The following is a 17,183-nucleotide window of genomic DNA, read 5'->3' as shown; positions in this document are numbered from 1 at the left end:
TATTTTTGTGAATTAAAATTTAGCGAGTATGGGTATCCACGGGTACAGATACTATGATACTCGTACCTGCCGCGTTAACAACTATGATACCCGTACCTGCCCCGTTAACATGCGGGTATCCAATTTTAATATCAGTTTCCTACCCATTGCGGGTTTTATTCGCGAATACCCGTGGATACGAATTTTTTTGACATCCCTAATACCCACGTACAACGAAACATAAAATTAGAAGAATGAAAATAGTTTATCTTATTATTTATATTTATTTTAAATACTCTTCTTATTTTTGTTACATTTATTTAATTTAATTTTTATTTTTGTTTTATATTTAATTAAATCTAATTTTCGTCATTCTTTTTGTTAATTTGGTTCTCTTTAAATAGTTAAGCTCACTGATCCATACATATCACATGTCAGTTTCTAATTTTTTCTTTCAATTTTTTTTTAAATTAATATTTAATTGAACACAAAACAAAGATTTTGACCCAATTAAATAAATACAAGGAAAATCATGACTAAAAGAGTATTTAATCCTATTTTTTTAAATGGTTGATTTTAAGTTGTGTATAAATTCTTTTGTTAATTTTCAATCTCTCTTGTTGCTCATTTTGTTATACGATGTTTTAGAGTTTTATATTTGGTATGTGAAGTTGTTACTATTTTTAAATTTCCAAAAGTATAATTAACTAATAAAATTTTAAAATTACAAAATTATAAATTTATAAAATTTAAAAATATAAAATAATATGTGTTGATAATCGAATAAGAAAAAAAATAAGAACTAAGTAAGTATTTAACGGTCATATCACATTATTAAAAAAAATTAAACAACTTAATTAAAAAATATAAATATATTACGTAGTTAATTGAATGTTACTGAATATATATGAGTTGACTTAAAACTTATTTAAAATTTATTTATAGTTTGAATAATTATTTTTTCAAATTTTAATATTCCAATAATGTTTTATATTTTTGAAAGTCATGTTTTTTTATTTTTTTTCTAATAAAATGTAATATTTATGAATAGTTGAGAAATGCTTTTGTGAGTTCATAGACTCACCACATTTATTATTCAGGAATAGTGATATTTTCCTTTTTTTAAATAATATTATGTGGTTATTTATAGCAACATATCATGTACTTATTTTATATCTTTATTTTATCTTTATATTTTGAAATTATAAAAATTAAAAATAAATAGATTTAACTACTTATATTTTAGAAAAAAATTATATAAATTTGTTTTTGTTCTTGCATTCCACCTTTTCCATTTTTTTATTTCTGGAATTTCCAAACTAGTCCTCGTTAAAATTATAATTAAAGCCTCTACACATCCTCTATTTCATATTCTTTGGATTAAATATTTCAGATTCAGACACTAACACAAAAAGTGCCTATAACATCACCTAGTTAACGTATGCTAGAGAGAACACATACGTTAAAAATGACCGGTGGGATTTTTGTAAATAAAGTATAAAAAATTACGTTTTTCCAGCACTACACCAACGTCACTTAACATCGGTTTATGCCCGCCCCGATGTCAATCTAGCTTAACGACGAACCATAAATTACCTGACGTCACTCAACATTTGTTATTTAACTTACTCGATGTCACTTAATGTTGGGTATATGCAGAACCGACTTCTCGCGCCTTATGTTGGCAAAAAGAAGGAAGCCTAGTGATTTTGAATGATGATCAAAAAATGAATGATGATCAAGCAAGAATGAAGACAAAATGTTTAAATGTTATCTTGTAAAATAAAATAAGTGTGTTGTAGAATAGTTTAATTAAACTTAGAATCAACAACATAACATTCATCTCTATAAGGTTCCATTTTTTGGAAAAACTAGTGATAATTGATTATCACTAATGATAATCGATTATCTATGCAAAACTTTTATTTTTTGAAATCCTACTAGAATAATCGATTATCTCCTGAAATAATTGATTATCCTGTTCAAAATTTGTTTTTCAGAAAACCTACTGGAATAATAGATTATCCTTAGTGATAATCGATTATCCTTGGCAGTTGAAACATGACGTTCCAGTTTTTAACCTAATTTTCGAAAATCCTATTTAAGGAACTGTAATTCAACTTCGAAAATACCTTTTTGAGAAGCTAGAGTGCTAGTGTTGTGAGTGCAAAGAGAGTTCTCTGAGTGTTCTCAAAGGAGCTTTGAAAAACCTAGTATGGGTAGAGTGATAACTTTTCCTAAAAGGGTTTCTAGGAGATTGAGTGCTACTGTTGTTGCTAGGAAAGCTAGGTCAGGTTCTTTGTGTGATTCAGAGAAAGGTTTTTCATCTCTTGTGGCTTCAAGAGAGGTGTTTTCTTTCCCTATTCTTTTGTTATCTGATTGTAATATGATATTTGTTAGTGATTGAGTTAATCTCTTTATTTGAAGAGATTAACAACTGGACGTAGGATCTTTTGATTTGAACCAGTATAAATACTTGTGTTCAATCTTCTTCTCTATCTCTTTATTTTATCTACCATTTTTTTTTAAAGGAATTGATATTTAAATTAATCGATAAATTTTAGAAAAATTTTAAAGTATTAATTTTAATACTAAAAACCAATTCAACCTCCTCTTGGTTTTTGTCCAAACGCTAAACATTTCGCTACCTTGATACCAACACCTTAAATTTCAGATTTGCAACGCGCAAACACAACTTTTCCTTTTCCCTGTGAGCTCTCCTCCGCATTCCGCTGGCCAGCGCGATCTTCGCAGGTGAGTTTTCCACCATGAAACTTGTTGGGTTTTGATTTGTGCACTAATTTAAGCATTTTGAACTGATTGGATTTTGTTTTGGTCTCCATTTCACATAAATGAAAGGTTTTCTTCCCCTTTGAACCATGAAGCTTTGTTTGTTGGCAGCCCACCCTCCTCCATCTGCATCCTTGTTTTTGCTATAAAAGGTTAGTTTTTCATTTTCCTCTAGTTCATGTATGCGTTTATTTTTATATTTTTTTGGCTTTTTTTATTAGAAAAATTATGATTTTTGATAAATTTTGAATAAAATTTATATTTATTATTAGATGGGTTGCATGTTAAAATAATTTTATGTATTTTGTTCATTTTTTTTACTTATTTTTTTTTATTTGAAATTTTATGATAGTTGATAAATTTGGAAAAAAAATTATATTTATTATTAGATTTGTTGCATGTTAAAATTATTGTAACTTTTTCAAATTTTTTTAATATTATTATTGCATTATTATTTTATACGTGAAGATTTATTATAATTTTAGTTCACAATATTGAGTGAACCTTATGTGAATTTGCCTAAGTTGATAGTGTGGTGTAAATATTGCTAAGGTATAATTGTTATGTCATTTGAAATTGGGTGGAGATTTAGGTAATATTTGGGGTAAATGATAGGGTATAAGTGGTATGAGGTTAACAATGACATTTTTATGAATTAGCAATGTTGAAGTCTAATTAGGGGTAAACTTGGGTTGGGGAACCTAAATAAGAATAAGAACGTGGGTAACAAGTTAAACATATGAGAATTAATGCAATTAACTTGGTGAAGTTTACTACGGGTTTTTGATGCATAGCTTAGAGTGTGCAATCTGCTATGTGTGCCTAACAACCAGTACAACGTGATTACTAGTGTAGTGCCTGACAATGAGGTATGGACCGCCAAACGATAGCTACGAAATTAGAGCAGACCTGGAACGCATGGTGCTTGGCAGTAAAGGTTGTCCCGCTAAGCGATACCTGTAGAAATAATGGCATTAGAGGCGCTTGGCGCCTGGCGACACGTTATCCCCACTAGGCAATCTGGAAGCGAGTTTCGTCTAGCAGCTCTAGAGCAGCGTCAGACGATAATGCAGAGGTAGGGCTTGTGTTTTGTTTACTTTGGATGTGCATGATCTACAAGGCTTTGGTGATACCTTAAAGGTCAGCTTGGTGGATGTTCCTTGAGTTGTGACTTAGAACGTATCCCTTGAGTTATGGCTTGGGATAGGGTTTAAACACGTGGCATTCCTTGAGTTGTGGCTCAGAATGACATTTCTTGAGTTGTGGCTCGGGATGGCGGATGAACATGAGGAACTCTTGAGTTATGACTCAGGTTGGCGAGTGTTGCTAGTGTGAGTGTGCGAGTTGTGGCTAGTACGGATGGGTCCAAATAGATTGGCCTCTTTAGTATTCAATTGACGAGTTTGGTAGTCTTGGGACATTACGAACTATGTTCGTAATGGGAACTCCATTTGGCGTTACGGAGTGTGGTCTGTAGCAGGTTTCCCGCACGTGTTCTACAAGTTGTGGCTTGTAGGTGTGGCAACAAGACATCTTGAGGTATTCATCCAAAGACGTAGAACATGGATTACTTGGTGGTGACCATTTGGTTTGGAATCAAGGGATAATGTTCCTTTGATGTGTGTGTGTGTATTGATATATATATATATATATATATATATATATATATATATATATATATATATATATATATATATATACATATCTGAATGTTATATATGTTTTATACTATTTGCCCACCCTATCTACTTATATTTGGCGATGATAGTGTATTGCGTTACACGTGAGTAGATGATGTTGCAGGTGGATCTGGTGAGGCATAGAGCTGGAGCAGGGCTAGTCTGGGAGAAAAGTTTTACCAGAGTTTTTATTATGATTTTGAATAAATTGTAAACTTTTATCTTATCAGACTTGAATATTGTATTTTGATTTTTAGAAGTATGGATTTAAGTTTATTTTACGATGAAATAAAGTTTTAAATTTTCTCGCGTTTTTGAGAAAGAAATTCATAATAAATGCGATTTTACTTTTATTTCTTTATTTTACTACTTAAGTTCGTAATATCCGAGCGGAATTTTACATTTATAGTTTTAAGTTTCAATCATTGAGTACTAGAGGTAAGAGAAATATGTGGGTGCAGTGTTTTACTTTGTAGCTTATATGGGATGCAATAGAACTAAGTTTTGATTAATGAGTCAATGGCAATTTGCTAAATGTCTTTGTGGATATTTGGTATAGATGGAGAAAATTTTTTGGTTTATACATTTTTATGGATTTAGTGAATGTGATGGTTAATATTGGAAGCTAAGTTTGATGAAATTACGAAAAGATATTGGACTAAGTTATATATGATTATGTGTTTATATTTTATCGGTTGTTATGATATATTTTGTTGATCAAATTGATAAATTGTGAAATAGGTTTGGGAGATTGAGTTTTAATGGATGAAATTTTAGGATTTAATCTTTGTGCAATAGTTTGAGGTTAATGAAATTTTAAGATGTTTGATTATTGATGTAATAAAAGAAATTTCGGGTCAAATGTCATTTTATGCTCAATTATGGATGATAGTATTTTGTTACATTGATGAGGAACTTAAAGGATTCTTGAGGTCATAAGAAGTTAGGTATATGAATAATTGAGTGGATCCTAAAAGATTACTTAGGAGTTGGAAGACAACATGAGGAAGATGTATCCATATATGTTCTTGGTAAGTACAATTTTTTAGGACGAAAATTTTTCGGGTTGGGAAGGATGTAAGACATAGGAAAAACAATTATAATCTTAAGGAGGTAATTGGGCATGAAAGGAATATTTAAATTAAGAAACAGATAATTCTATAGAGGTGAACAGTAACATAGTTGGTGAAACCTTTAGTCATGGGTTGGTGGTCAAGGATTTGAATCTTAATGTATGGATATAGAGTAATTATATTTTTTAAATATTGTTTTAATATTGTATGGAGGTGTTGATATGCATTTTTAGCGTGAGATGATTGATATGTTTTGGAGTGTTGCTTTAAGTATTGGGGGTTGTAAGAAAAAAATAAAATAAAAGTTTGAATGGGAGGAGAAAAGAAAAAAAGCAATGTGAGAGTGGAAGCAAGGGAAGAATAAAGCAAAGCTAAAGTGATCCTATTGTAGGAATTCCAGGTAAGGGGTGCTAAGCCTTCTTTTAAATTATTTTATGGGCGTGCTTTGAGTTGATAATTTCTTTTTCTTCATGGAATTTGTAACTTATTGTAGGAATTCCAAGTAAGGAGTGCTAAGCCTTGATCTTGTAAATTAGTTTATGGACATGCTTTGATTTGAGAATTTATTTTTCTTCATGGAATTTGTAAGGGGAACTACTCCATACACTTATGTTTTGTTTATGTGATTGTGTTGTCTTGGATATGGGATGAGAATAGGATTCTTTTTTGGAGTAAAAGAAGATTGTGTTTTGGATGTAATATCGTGTTGATGGATGTGTGTTGGGTGGTAGAATCACAATGGAAGTCTAAGCGAAGCTATTTTTTTTCTGCTTGAATTATGATGGAGTTGGAGATATGTGATATTCTTTCTATGTGTGAATGTTCAAATTTGATGGTTTAAGTGATAAATTTTAAGAAGACGAACCTTTTGCACTATTTACATGGATGAATTCACGGAAAAAATTGGGTTACTCATTTTATCATCTTTAAATTTTGAGATTATGTGGTGTAGGCAATGGTCATGATTGGTGTATATTTTTTTGCTTCATGAAATGTGTTTTTGGTAGAAAAGTAGACCATTGGAAGGTAAGTTGATTGAAATCAATTATAGTTTGTCATGTTGAAAATGTTGTGGTTAAATAAGATGGAAAGAAAAAAATGAATTTACAAGGAGCATGTGGTTTTATACATAATGGTGATGATTTTTGGGATTGTGAATTTAGCATATGAGCATTGAAAATATGATGCTTGAGTTTTGCGAAATAAAGATTGAGGAATAATGCATGAGGGAAGTTGCATTAGTTAAATTATGAGGCATAAAGTTTAGTATGGGGTCGGAAATTAATTGGGGGTTAATCTTGATTATTTTGGGTGAATGCTTAAGATGTGAATATGCTTTCAACTTGGGCAATTGCATTGTTTTGGTGGAGTAAAATGTTAGTGTCAATAAGAACTAACATATGATGTATGAATGTTTATCATTAAGAATACATAAGCATAAGTACATATCATATACTTTGATCTTCAAATGATATTGATCTTCAAATGATTTTTCCACTTGGCTCACTTACGAATGTCTTCTTTTTTGTAATTTATTTTATATATTTATTGTATTACAATGAAAGCGAATTAACTTAATTTATTTTTATAATAGTGGAATCAAAGTGTTCAAATAATTCTCAAAATATTATTATAAATATAGTAGTTAAAGATTAAAGTATCAATGTATATAACTTGGTAAACAAATAAATTAAACACAAACTATTTAAATATTATTATTGAGCAATGTTCTAGTATTTAGAAATATCAAATTATGGACCTATATAATTAGATGTAGTAAATAATTATAATAAAAAATATTTAAAAATTTTAAAAAACATTAATAGTGTTGTTGTTGGTGTGTTGCAGGTCAACCCACATTCAACTTGGCTCGAACCCATTTAACCTGTGGGTTAACTGAGCTAGGTTTAGTTCAACCCAATTTTGAAAACAATGAAATTTTCTCAACTTAACCCGGGTCAAACCCATGATGAGTTGGGTTGGGTCACAGGTTCAAACCTATTTTGACATCTCTAGGTTAGCTTGGTTTGTCTACTTCAAGTATGTGATAGGTGTAGAATCTTGGAAGTTTAATTCAATACCCTTATCTTTTAGAAGTAGATCATGTTATCATGAATGTATGCACACTGATGATTTATTAGGTGTATTATGAATTTGTTAACTCTTTGGGAAGTGTACAAAATTGTTGTAGGTAGCAAAATGGAAGTCCAAGTATTATTTCCCAAGGGGTTTGCGTTGGTTTGTCTAATTATGATTACTTATTGATTTTAGCAATAGTGAAGATCATTGTTTGATTCAATTTAAGAGAAAAGCATATGGAATTACAAAAGTTAAAAATTGATTTGGTAAAAGATTCATCAGGATTGGATTTCATGAATGAAATTGTTGCAACAATAACACAATATATCTCTAACTTATTCAAACATTCACATAATGAGCATACTTGCCCTAATTTCTTATAAGGAAGTTCGAAACCTATATCTTAAAGCATTAATTCCTCAGCCATTTAAACATACAATTTGCATTAAAATAAGATATCTAGAATGACCAAGAGATTAAGCATATTACTGTAAGACCCGAGAAATTTAAATAATTAATTAAATAATTATTTAATAAATGCAAGTAGTAGGAGCCTTTAAGACATTTAATGCGGATTGCTATGATGTCAAAAAGTACTAGCTCAAGTGGTTGAAAGTACTTAATTATGTGAGAGGACTTGGGTTCAAGTCCTATGTGTGTCAAATCGTGTGTTATTTAATTATTATTGTTTTTAATAATATGCTAGAGCATGTTGAGTGATAATATAATCATAAAATTTTGTTAATCATCATGAAACATTAATTGGTTAAATGGTTGTACATGGTTTATCATTGGCATGGTTATGGGTTCAAACCTTGGTGAACCCAAATTAAACTCTCTTTTTGCCAAAGGAAGATCATTGGTAATCAAAGGGGAACTCACAACAATTCCAAATAAGCTTAGGAAACTAGAGAGTTGAACCCGTTTCTTTAAGTTGTATCGTTTATTTTATATGAAAAAGCATGTTAATTGGATGTATATATACTGTTCATATTAGGGAATTCATCACCCGCCAAGCGACTCATCTTTTTTTTGTTATGCTGATTCTGGGTTCCAGAGGTGGAACCGCCTGGCGGCATGAAATTTTGACAGGTGGTCCATAACATGTGGTTCTTCATTTTGAATGGTGGAGATTGGATTTGGAGATCAGTAGCTAGAGATATACATTACTTAATATTGCTGATTTTGGAGTCTGTAAAATTCACGAATAAGCTCTTGATAAGTTCAAGTAACTTCTAATGAAGCATGATTGGGTTAAGTGGTAAGTCTCTATCAATTTGAATGTTCCTTTGGGTTAGTCACATATGGAGAATTAGTTTGGTGAAGGCATGGGTGTCAATATTAAATTGCATTGGTGCATAATATCATGTGCTTAAAATTATTAGAGTGCTACTGCTTATATTTTGTTTGAGCATGCTTGGGATGGTGTATATGACTAGGGGATGAATGCATATGTGAGATGCTATAAGGCCTGGAACATTATAGATGGCAAGTGTTGTGGCCCGGGTTGGCGGATGAACACGAGGAACTCTTGAGTTGTGGCTCGGGTTGGCGAGTGTTGCCGATGTGAGTGTGCTGGTTGTGGCCAGTACGGATGGGTCTAGATAGATTGCCCTCCTTAGTAGTAACTGACGAGTTTGGTAGTCTTAGGACGTTACAAATTAAGTTCGTATATGGGAACTCCACCTAGTGTTACGGTGTATGATCCGTAGCATGGTTTTCCGCATGTGCTCTATCGGTTGTGGCCGATAGGTATGGCAGCAAGACACCTTGAAGTACTCATTAGAAGACGTAGAACACGATTAACATGATGGTGACCATGTGGTGGGATATCAAGGGATGGATTTTCCTTTGGTGTGATTATATAATTGTGCCATATATATATATATATATATATATATATATGTATATATATATATATATATATATATATATATATATATATATATATATATATATATATATATGTATATATATATATACATATATATATATATGTTTATTTTGTTAGCTCACCCTATCTGCTTGTGTTTGGTGATGATCGTGTATGCAGTACACGGAAGCAAATGATGTTGCAGGTGGATCTGGTGAGACTTAGCAGCGGAGCAGGGAAAAACTCATGGGAACAATTTTATTGAGTTTTTATCACTTATGGTTTTGGAATAAAGTTGTAAACTATTATATGACTATTTTTGGTATTTTATTGAATTTTGAGAAATTTGAATTTAGAGTTATCTTTATTATGAAATAAATTATTTGAAATTTCCCTCATTTTTGAGAATGAATTTATAATTAATGAGATTTTATTTTATTATTTAAACCCGTAATATCCGGTCGAGATGTTACAATTACTAGAACCGAAACTCTTGGGTATTCTATTTGTGCCAAAGTTCCAATTCATCTTACAAATTAACAATCTAGATAAAACATTTGAATAGTGACAAAGATTATATTGCAATGGAAAAGTTCCACAGAGTATGAGTTCATTATATTCAATCCTAACGAAATGGGAGTTTAACTACTCCTATGCATCTAGAACATATAAGTTTGATGAATTTTGACGAATAAACGAAAGAATTTGATGACCTTCAACCTTAGAACTATCCTTGACCGAGTTCTGAGTTTCTTTTGTGTTTCCACACCAAAAGAAATTCTTTTTTCACTTAATTCTTAACACTTAAACCATATTCATAAATTGTCCTCTCGTTAGATGAGATGCAAGTTCTGATTCACTTCTATTTGCTCTATCTCACTAGGCGAGATAGACTTCTCGTAAGGTGAGTGTTGGAACTCTAACTAAGTAAGATGATCTTGACAAATAACTCTCTAATCTTCTCCAATCTTCCATTGTCCTACACAATAATCTCAAAAACAACGAATTATACTTAACTTAAAAAAATGCATAAAACTCCTACATCTTTCTATGAAAATAACACAAAGCACATGAATAAAGACAAATAATAGGTGTTAATAAGCATAAATAATAAGTATTTATCACAGTTATTAGAAGTAGAGGATGTGTGATGAATGTATGCTTGTTTTGATATTATATCATTATTCTTTTTTCTGTTAGCTTACCTTCTCTCTTATCTTTTGTGTGGTTTATTATAGCCTGCTATAATCACATGTTACATGAAAGCAGATGATAACACATATGGTGGTGCACAATAGTGGAGATTTTGTAGAGAATATTTATTCATGTGTGTTAGTAATTAAATGATGGTTTAAGCCATTTTCTTTGAATCAATTAGACCACAAAATTTGAATACAAAAGTTGCATGACAATACACTTTCAACCGGTCAAAAATAAAAATATTAGGTTAATTTGTTCATACACTTATGAATTAGCAGACTAAAATTTCAAAACAATCGGCTAAAATACTGGTAAATTATGCAGAATGCAGAATTTGTGAATCTCACTCAAACAACATGCTTTATCACATAAGATTCGTTCCAAACAGTATTTCTAACAAGATTACATAGAAACACATACCAACATAAAAAAGATTGGTTTCCTTGTTTTTCTTAAGATTTTAAAGTGAGTAAGATGAGGGAAAGATAATTAGATAATTGTTTTTATACTAGTTCACTCAATCACAAAGCTACATTCAGTTTACAAGGACAACTTGAGCCTGGTTTCCACTATTATCAAAAGTTTGACAAACCATAACTCAAGATTACACTTTTGAACAATAGAAACACCATGATTTTTGACTAACGATGTGTGTGTGTGTGTGTTGTAATTTATATGTTCCTTTGGAAAATGCTCGTTATGTAAATTTTGTTTTGAAAATTTTAATACATGATGAATGTAAACGGTTATAATATATGTCTAAACATTTTTCATAAATTTCTAGAGAGTGAGTAGATGATCCAAGTTATTTATACAAAGTATCACAACTAGTTAGACGAACTATTGAATAACGCTTAGTAGACGTTTAACTAGTTGCCTAATAGAGCTAATGTGGCACCATAAGGGGTGTTAAAAGATGCTATTTGTTTACATGTTAAGTTTTATGCTTTGTTGTATTTAAGCATTTCATCAAAAAGGAAAGGGTGTTGGAATTTTGCTCTAACACCATTAAACATATACACTATACATTGATGTTTTTTAAAAGAGACCATGTAACCATAGTCACATAATTGTCTTACGCTTAGTACATTATACTTGAGTCTTAAAACACATTTTTAATTGAAACAACGAGTTTTACACCTATTTATGCCTTTGAAGGCTACTTTGCTTTGCCTGATGTTGCTTTAAGTCTAGGAATGTAGACTTTTCCTTCGTCATGTTGCTTTAATAGGTCAAGAATGTAGACTTTGCACCCAAATCATATTGGTACCCAAATTCTCTTAGGCTCTTTCTTATTAAACTTAGCTAAATGCCTTTTATGTGTTCACTTGACATTGGGGTGTTTAGACAAATCACAATGTTGACAAATATCATTGACGACAAAAACCTTTATATGTTTCTTAATAGTTTGTGGTAGTGTCGCAACCGGAATCGCGACAAGAAGGGGAACCGAAAAAGAAAACAGGTTTAAAAAGAGATTTGGAGTCGCCACCATAGTTATTTCTGGAAAAATATGAAAAACCATGAAAATAAGACAAGTCTGCGAAAAAACCAAATTTTTGGGTTCGGGAAGGTGTTAGCACCCTACAGCGCCCGCCCAAGGGCGGTACCCTTAATTAAACATGCAAAGTTGATGTGGTTTTCAAAACATTAATTTTCACAAAAAGAAAGAGACAAATAATACTAAAAAGAAACACAAATATTTTTTTTTTTGGGCCTGACAAGGATTGACCTTGGTCCTACGTATTCTCATTAAAAATGAGAAATCAGGGTTACGTAGTTCTTTAAGAAAAATGATTTGGAAAACTATTTGGAGAAGAAAAAAGATTTAAATTTTTTGGAGGTGAACCTGACAAGGACTGGCCTTGATCCTACGTATCTCACAATGGAGAATCAAGGATCACGTAGTTCTTAAAAAGATATCTTTGTTTAAAAACGTTGATGTTTTTATATTTTGAAATTTTATATTTTTTTTGGTATTTTTGAATTACTTGAAAACATGTGTCACACGACGTGAACGGTCGGACAAACACTAAAAGAGAAAGAAAACTATTTTGGTATTTTTGAAAATGAGTGCCTCATGGTGCGGGCGACTGAATAGACACAATAAAACAAAAGAGAACATTTTTTCATTTTTAATATTTTTCTCTTTTTTTTTGTAATTTTTATAATGTAAAACAATTTTCCTTTCTCTTTTTTTGGAGAAAAAAATTAATAACAAAAAAAGGATAAAAGTAAAAAAAAAAACAATAGTAGGGTGCATGAGTCATGTGTGAGGTGGATTAAGTAAACATAAAACACAGGCCCAAAACAAGATAAACATAAATAGGGATGCAAGGTTATCAATTATGGTGGTGCGCGAAGTAAAACATGAAACAAGTGTGGCAGGGGTGTGAGGTTAGTAAACATCAAGGGGTACTTACAGTAAAATTAAAACAGGGGTGTGAGATAACAAAGTAGTGTGCAAAGACAAAAAATAGGGTGTGCAAGGATTAAAGACGGGTGCGCGAAGTAAAGATGAAACAAATGTGGCTGGGGTGCAAGATTAGTAAACATCAGGGGTACTCACAGTAAAATTAAAACAGGGTTGCGAGATAAAGAAAAAAAAGGGTGCGTAGAGACAAAAAATAGGGATGTACAAGAATTAAAGATGGGGTGCGCGAAGTAAAGATGGGTCTGGCTGCCAGCCCAAACCCAACCTTTTATTATTATTATTTTTTAAGAGATAAAAAACCCAAAAAGGTTTATTTTTGTTTCTCTTTCTTCCGCAGCCGCCGCACCACCATGCTACTACGCCACTCCACCACGCCACACCATCGCCAAAGGTCCCACTGGCGACGCCATCGCCCTTTGCTCCATTGCGAAGTGCTCTTGCACTCGTGGCAACAACATCTCCTCTTTTATTTCCCAAGCGTGTTCGAGATAGTGTCGCGACCACCAACACCGAAGCAACATTGTTGACATCGCCCTTCACTGATGGTTTCGTCGACATCGAGGCCTCTTTCTCCATCTGCGTCGCGTTCAGGACACCAACTCCAGGGCCCCCTTCTCCTTTTTGGTCTCTTGGTTTTTTGTTTCTGATGTCATTGAATGGAAGGGATTGGGTTTTTTTTTCTTGTGGTTGGGGACGTGATGGTCGGGCAGAGGGTGGAAGAAAGGGATTAAGGCTCTAAATGTTACTTGGTGATGGAGGCTCGTGGTTGTTTGGAAGAAAATTGGAGAAGGGGAATGTAGGTGCAATAGGTTCGTTTTAGGTGCAGCTTTTGGATCTCTATTTTTGGGTCTCTATTTTTTTTTAAGCAGGTGAGCAATGAAGATAAGACGAGAAATGGAATGAAGACAAGACGAGAAATGGGAATTCTGTGGCGTTTATGATGGTTTCGTGCGTGTTGGATAAAGATGATGAGATTGATTCAAATGGGTTTAAGAATGCAAAATGGTGACGAAGGAATTTGCCAGAGTGTACAAGAGAGTAAACATAATAGCAACAATGGTAAAATCAAATAAACTCAATGCATACGTTCACAAGCATCATCCTTAGACAAAGCCAACAGAAGTTAAGCAGATAACGATAGTTACCTTGTTGAAAAATTTCTTTCACTATATCCTCCTGCTGGATGCAATTTTTCATCAAGGGTTTGTTCTCTGATCCTGTTTTTGCTTCTTCTTTTTTTTTTCAATCTTGTTCTTTTCCTCTTATATAGTTCCCTTTTTTTCTGTTCACTTTTCTCTGCACCTTCCAATCTCGAGATGTGGGATAAGGCTGAGAGCAGATGTTGCTTCCTGCTCCTTCCGCTATCATGACCATGGCCAGCTTACTATTATTGGTCATTCCCAATACAAAAACCATGATAGCATAGCAGGCATGGGTCTGATAACAAAGACCTTACGTTACCTCTAGCTTTCTTTCTCTTTTTTCTTTTTTTTTCCTTTTTGTTGTTTTTTTTCTTTTGTTTTGTTGTTTTTTTTATAAAACTAGAATGAGAGACGTAAAACAAAATGAAACTATAATAACGGAAAGAAAAATAATGTAATAATAAAATAATAGTAATAATAAAAATAAAAAGCACACATAAATAAAAAAAACAAAATTAAATTAAATTAAAAATAAAATAAATAATAATAATAATAAATAAAATAAACATAGATATTTATTCTTTCTCAAACTAAAACATATTTTTTACCTTTTTTTATTTTATTAATTATTTATTTATTCTTCTCAATTGAACTTTAATTAATTTTTTTATTTATTATTTTTATCATTGTTATCCGGACGAAATTGGGTGTTGACAAGTACTATTAGTTTTTTTAATTTACTCCCTATATTCGTTAGTTTTGTTCAATTTAGTCCAAATTTTTGTTGAAATAAATAAATTTTGTCCCTTTCAAATTGACACTAAATTTAATATCTTTTATACAAATTATATTAATATTTTTTCTAAAATTGTGTAACACCCCATTTAATTAATAACCCTAATTAAAGGAAGTGTCAACAGAATAATATAGTAAACACGATCCTAGAGTATAGACGTTACTCCTTACAGCTGTTCAAAAGAAAATAAGAAGGAAACTAAGGCACACCACGATGTCAGTAACAAAAGTAGTAAAGGATCAACAGTGATTCAAAACAAAGCCTAGTGGCAAGACGATATATGGGTCGTAGCCCTAAAAGAAAAGTTCAAATAAATGGAATCCAGTCCAGGCAGGCTAAGCAGCGGAGTCACCATTTCCCTGTTGACCACGATAATTTCTCGCATCTGCTCACATCAATAAATTGATGATCATCACAAAAAGAGAAGTCCACACACATAACAATCAAACAAGCAAAGGGTAAGCTAGAGTAGAAAAATGGTTTATCATACTGTTACATATACATATAATTAGTCGGGTTCAGCGGATGCTTGCACTTGTGGTGGCTCTTACTACTCTACCGAGCTAATTGTTCCAGTGTCTCATCCTCCACACACATGGTTAGCCCTTAATGGGTTCTAGGCCTCTTGCTACTCTCACCACTCGAGTCAGTACACTCTATGTGAGACTAACTAACTCTTTAAAGTTTCAGGATGCAATCCTTACCTTGAATCCTTACTAAATTATATAAATGGGCACCACCATGAACTCCCACTAACAGGGGTTATGGAATTACGTCCCGACCAACTGAGGCACCACCATGAGATCTCACCTAGAGATTCATGGAATTACGCCCTAATCCATGAGGCACCACCACGAAACTATCGTAGAATTACGTCCTAACCAAACCAACACCATGTTCCATCAACCAATATAAAAGCATTGTCCATACCAATTCCTTGTCACTTTAATACCAACCATCCCATACTTGTATCATGCCAAAATCATGCCAAAAATCATGAATCTAGCCCATAATATCAAAGATCTCATACATTTTCACATACCTCATACTTTAATTAGAGCAAACCAGTCAATCATACCATTAATAAGAAACATGTGAGGAAACAGTAAAACCTGCGTTAGGTCTCGCTCAAGCTAGGAGCCCTCGCTCAGGCTACAGGTGTAAGACCCGAGAAATTTAAATAATTAATTAGATAATTATTTAATAAATGTGGGTAGTATGAGCCTTTAAGGCATTTAATGCGGATTGTTATGTTGTGAAAAAGTACTAGCTCAAGTGGTTTAAAGTACTTAAATGTGTGAGAGGACTTGGGTTCAAGATTTGTGTGTTATTTAAATTATTATTATTTTTGATAATATGCTTGATCATGTTGAGTGATAATATAATCATAGAATTATATTAATCATCACGAAACATGAATTGGTTAAATGGTTGTGTATTGAGTTGGCACTAGCATGGTCATGGGTTCAAACCTTGGTAGAATCATTTTAAGCTTCCTTTCTGCCAAAATTTCTTGTGGCATGAAGGTGAAGGGCCAAAGAGCAGCCAAAAGTGACTGAAAAACAACTCATAATGGAATTTGAATGGCAATTACATTCATTTTAATGTCATTTTCGTTTTTGGCCATTAACCACAATTAAGGACCATAATAAAAAGGCAAACTAAACCAATTAGAAGGGTTTTTGAGACTGGAAAATTAGAGTGTTGTAAGGAACACGAATTCAGAGGAAACAAAGTGAGTAGAGAGTAAGCAAAGGAGCTAAATTGGGTTGGAGCCAAGGGAGGAAATTGGTGATCAAGGAAGAATTCTAGAACCATTTATTTTAAGCAAAGAATCTAGGTTAGGGGAGCTGAACCACGTCCTATATGAGTTTTTATGCGTAATTGTATGATTATAGAATGTGTATGTTGGTTTTTGTTAAAAATGCATTGAAATCTGAATTTATGGAATTTTTTCCAGAAACCGCCTAGCGGGCTGCTCATAGCCGCCAGGTGGCACATGCCAGTTTAGTATGTTTATGGGTTCCTTGAGGAACCGCCTAGCGGTGAATCCCTGTACCGCCAGGCGCCACGAACCTACAACCTAGTTTCTGGGTTTTGTGATGAACTGCCTGGCGGTGATGAACACCCGCCAGGCA

Source organism: Vigna unguiculata, chromosome 11 (genome assembly GCF_037176805.1).
Source record: "Vigna unguiculata cultivar grain cowpea cultivar isolate G323 ecotype 2 chromosome 11, ASM3717680v1, whole genome shotgun sequence".
NCBI classification, from domain to species: Eukaryota; Viridiplantae; Streptophyta; class Magnoliopsida; order Fabales; family Fabaceae; genus Vigna; species Vigna unguiculata.
This window is presented reverse-complemented; position numbering follows the sequence as displayed.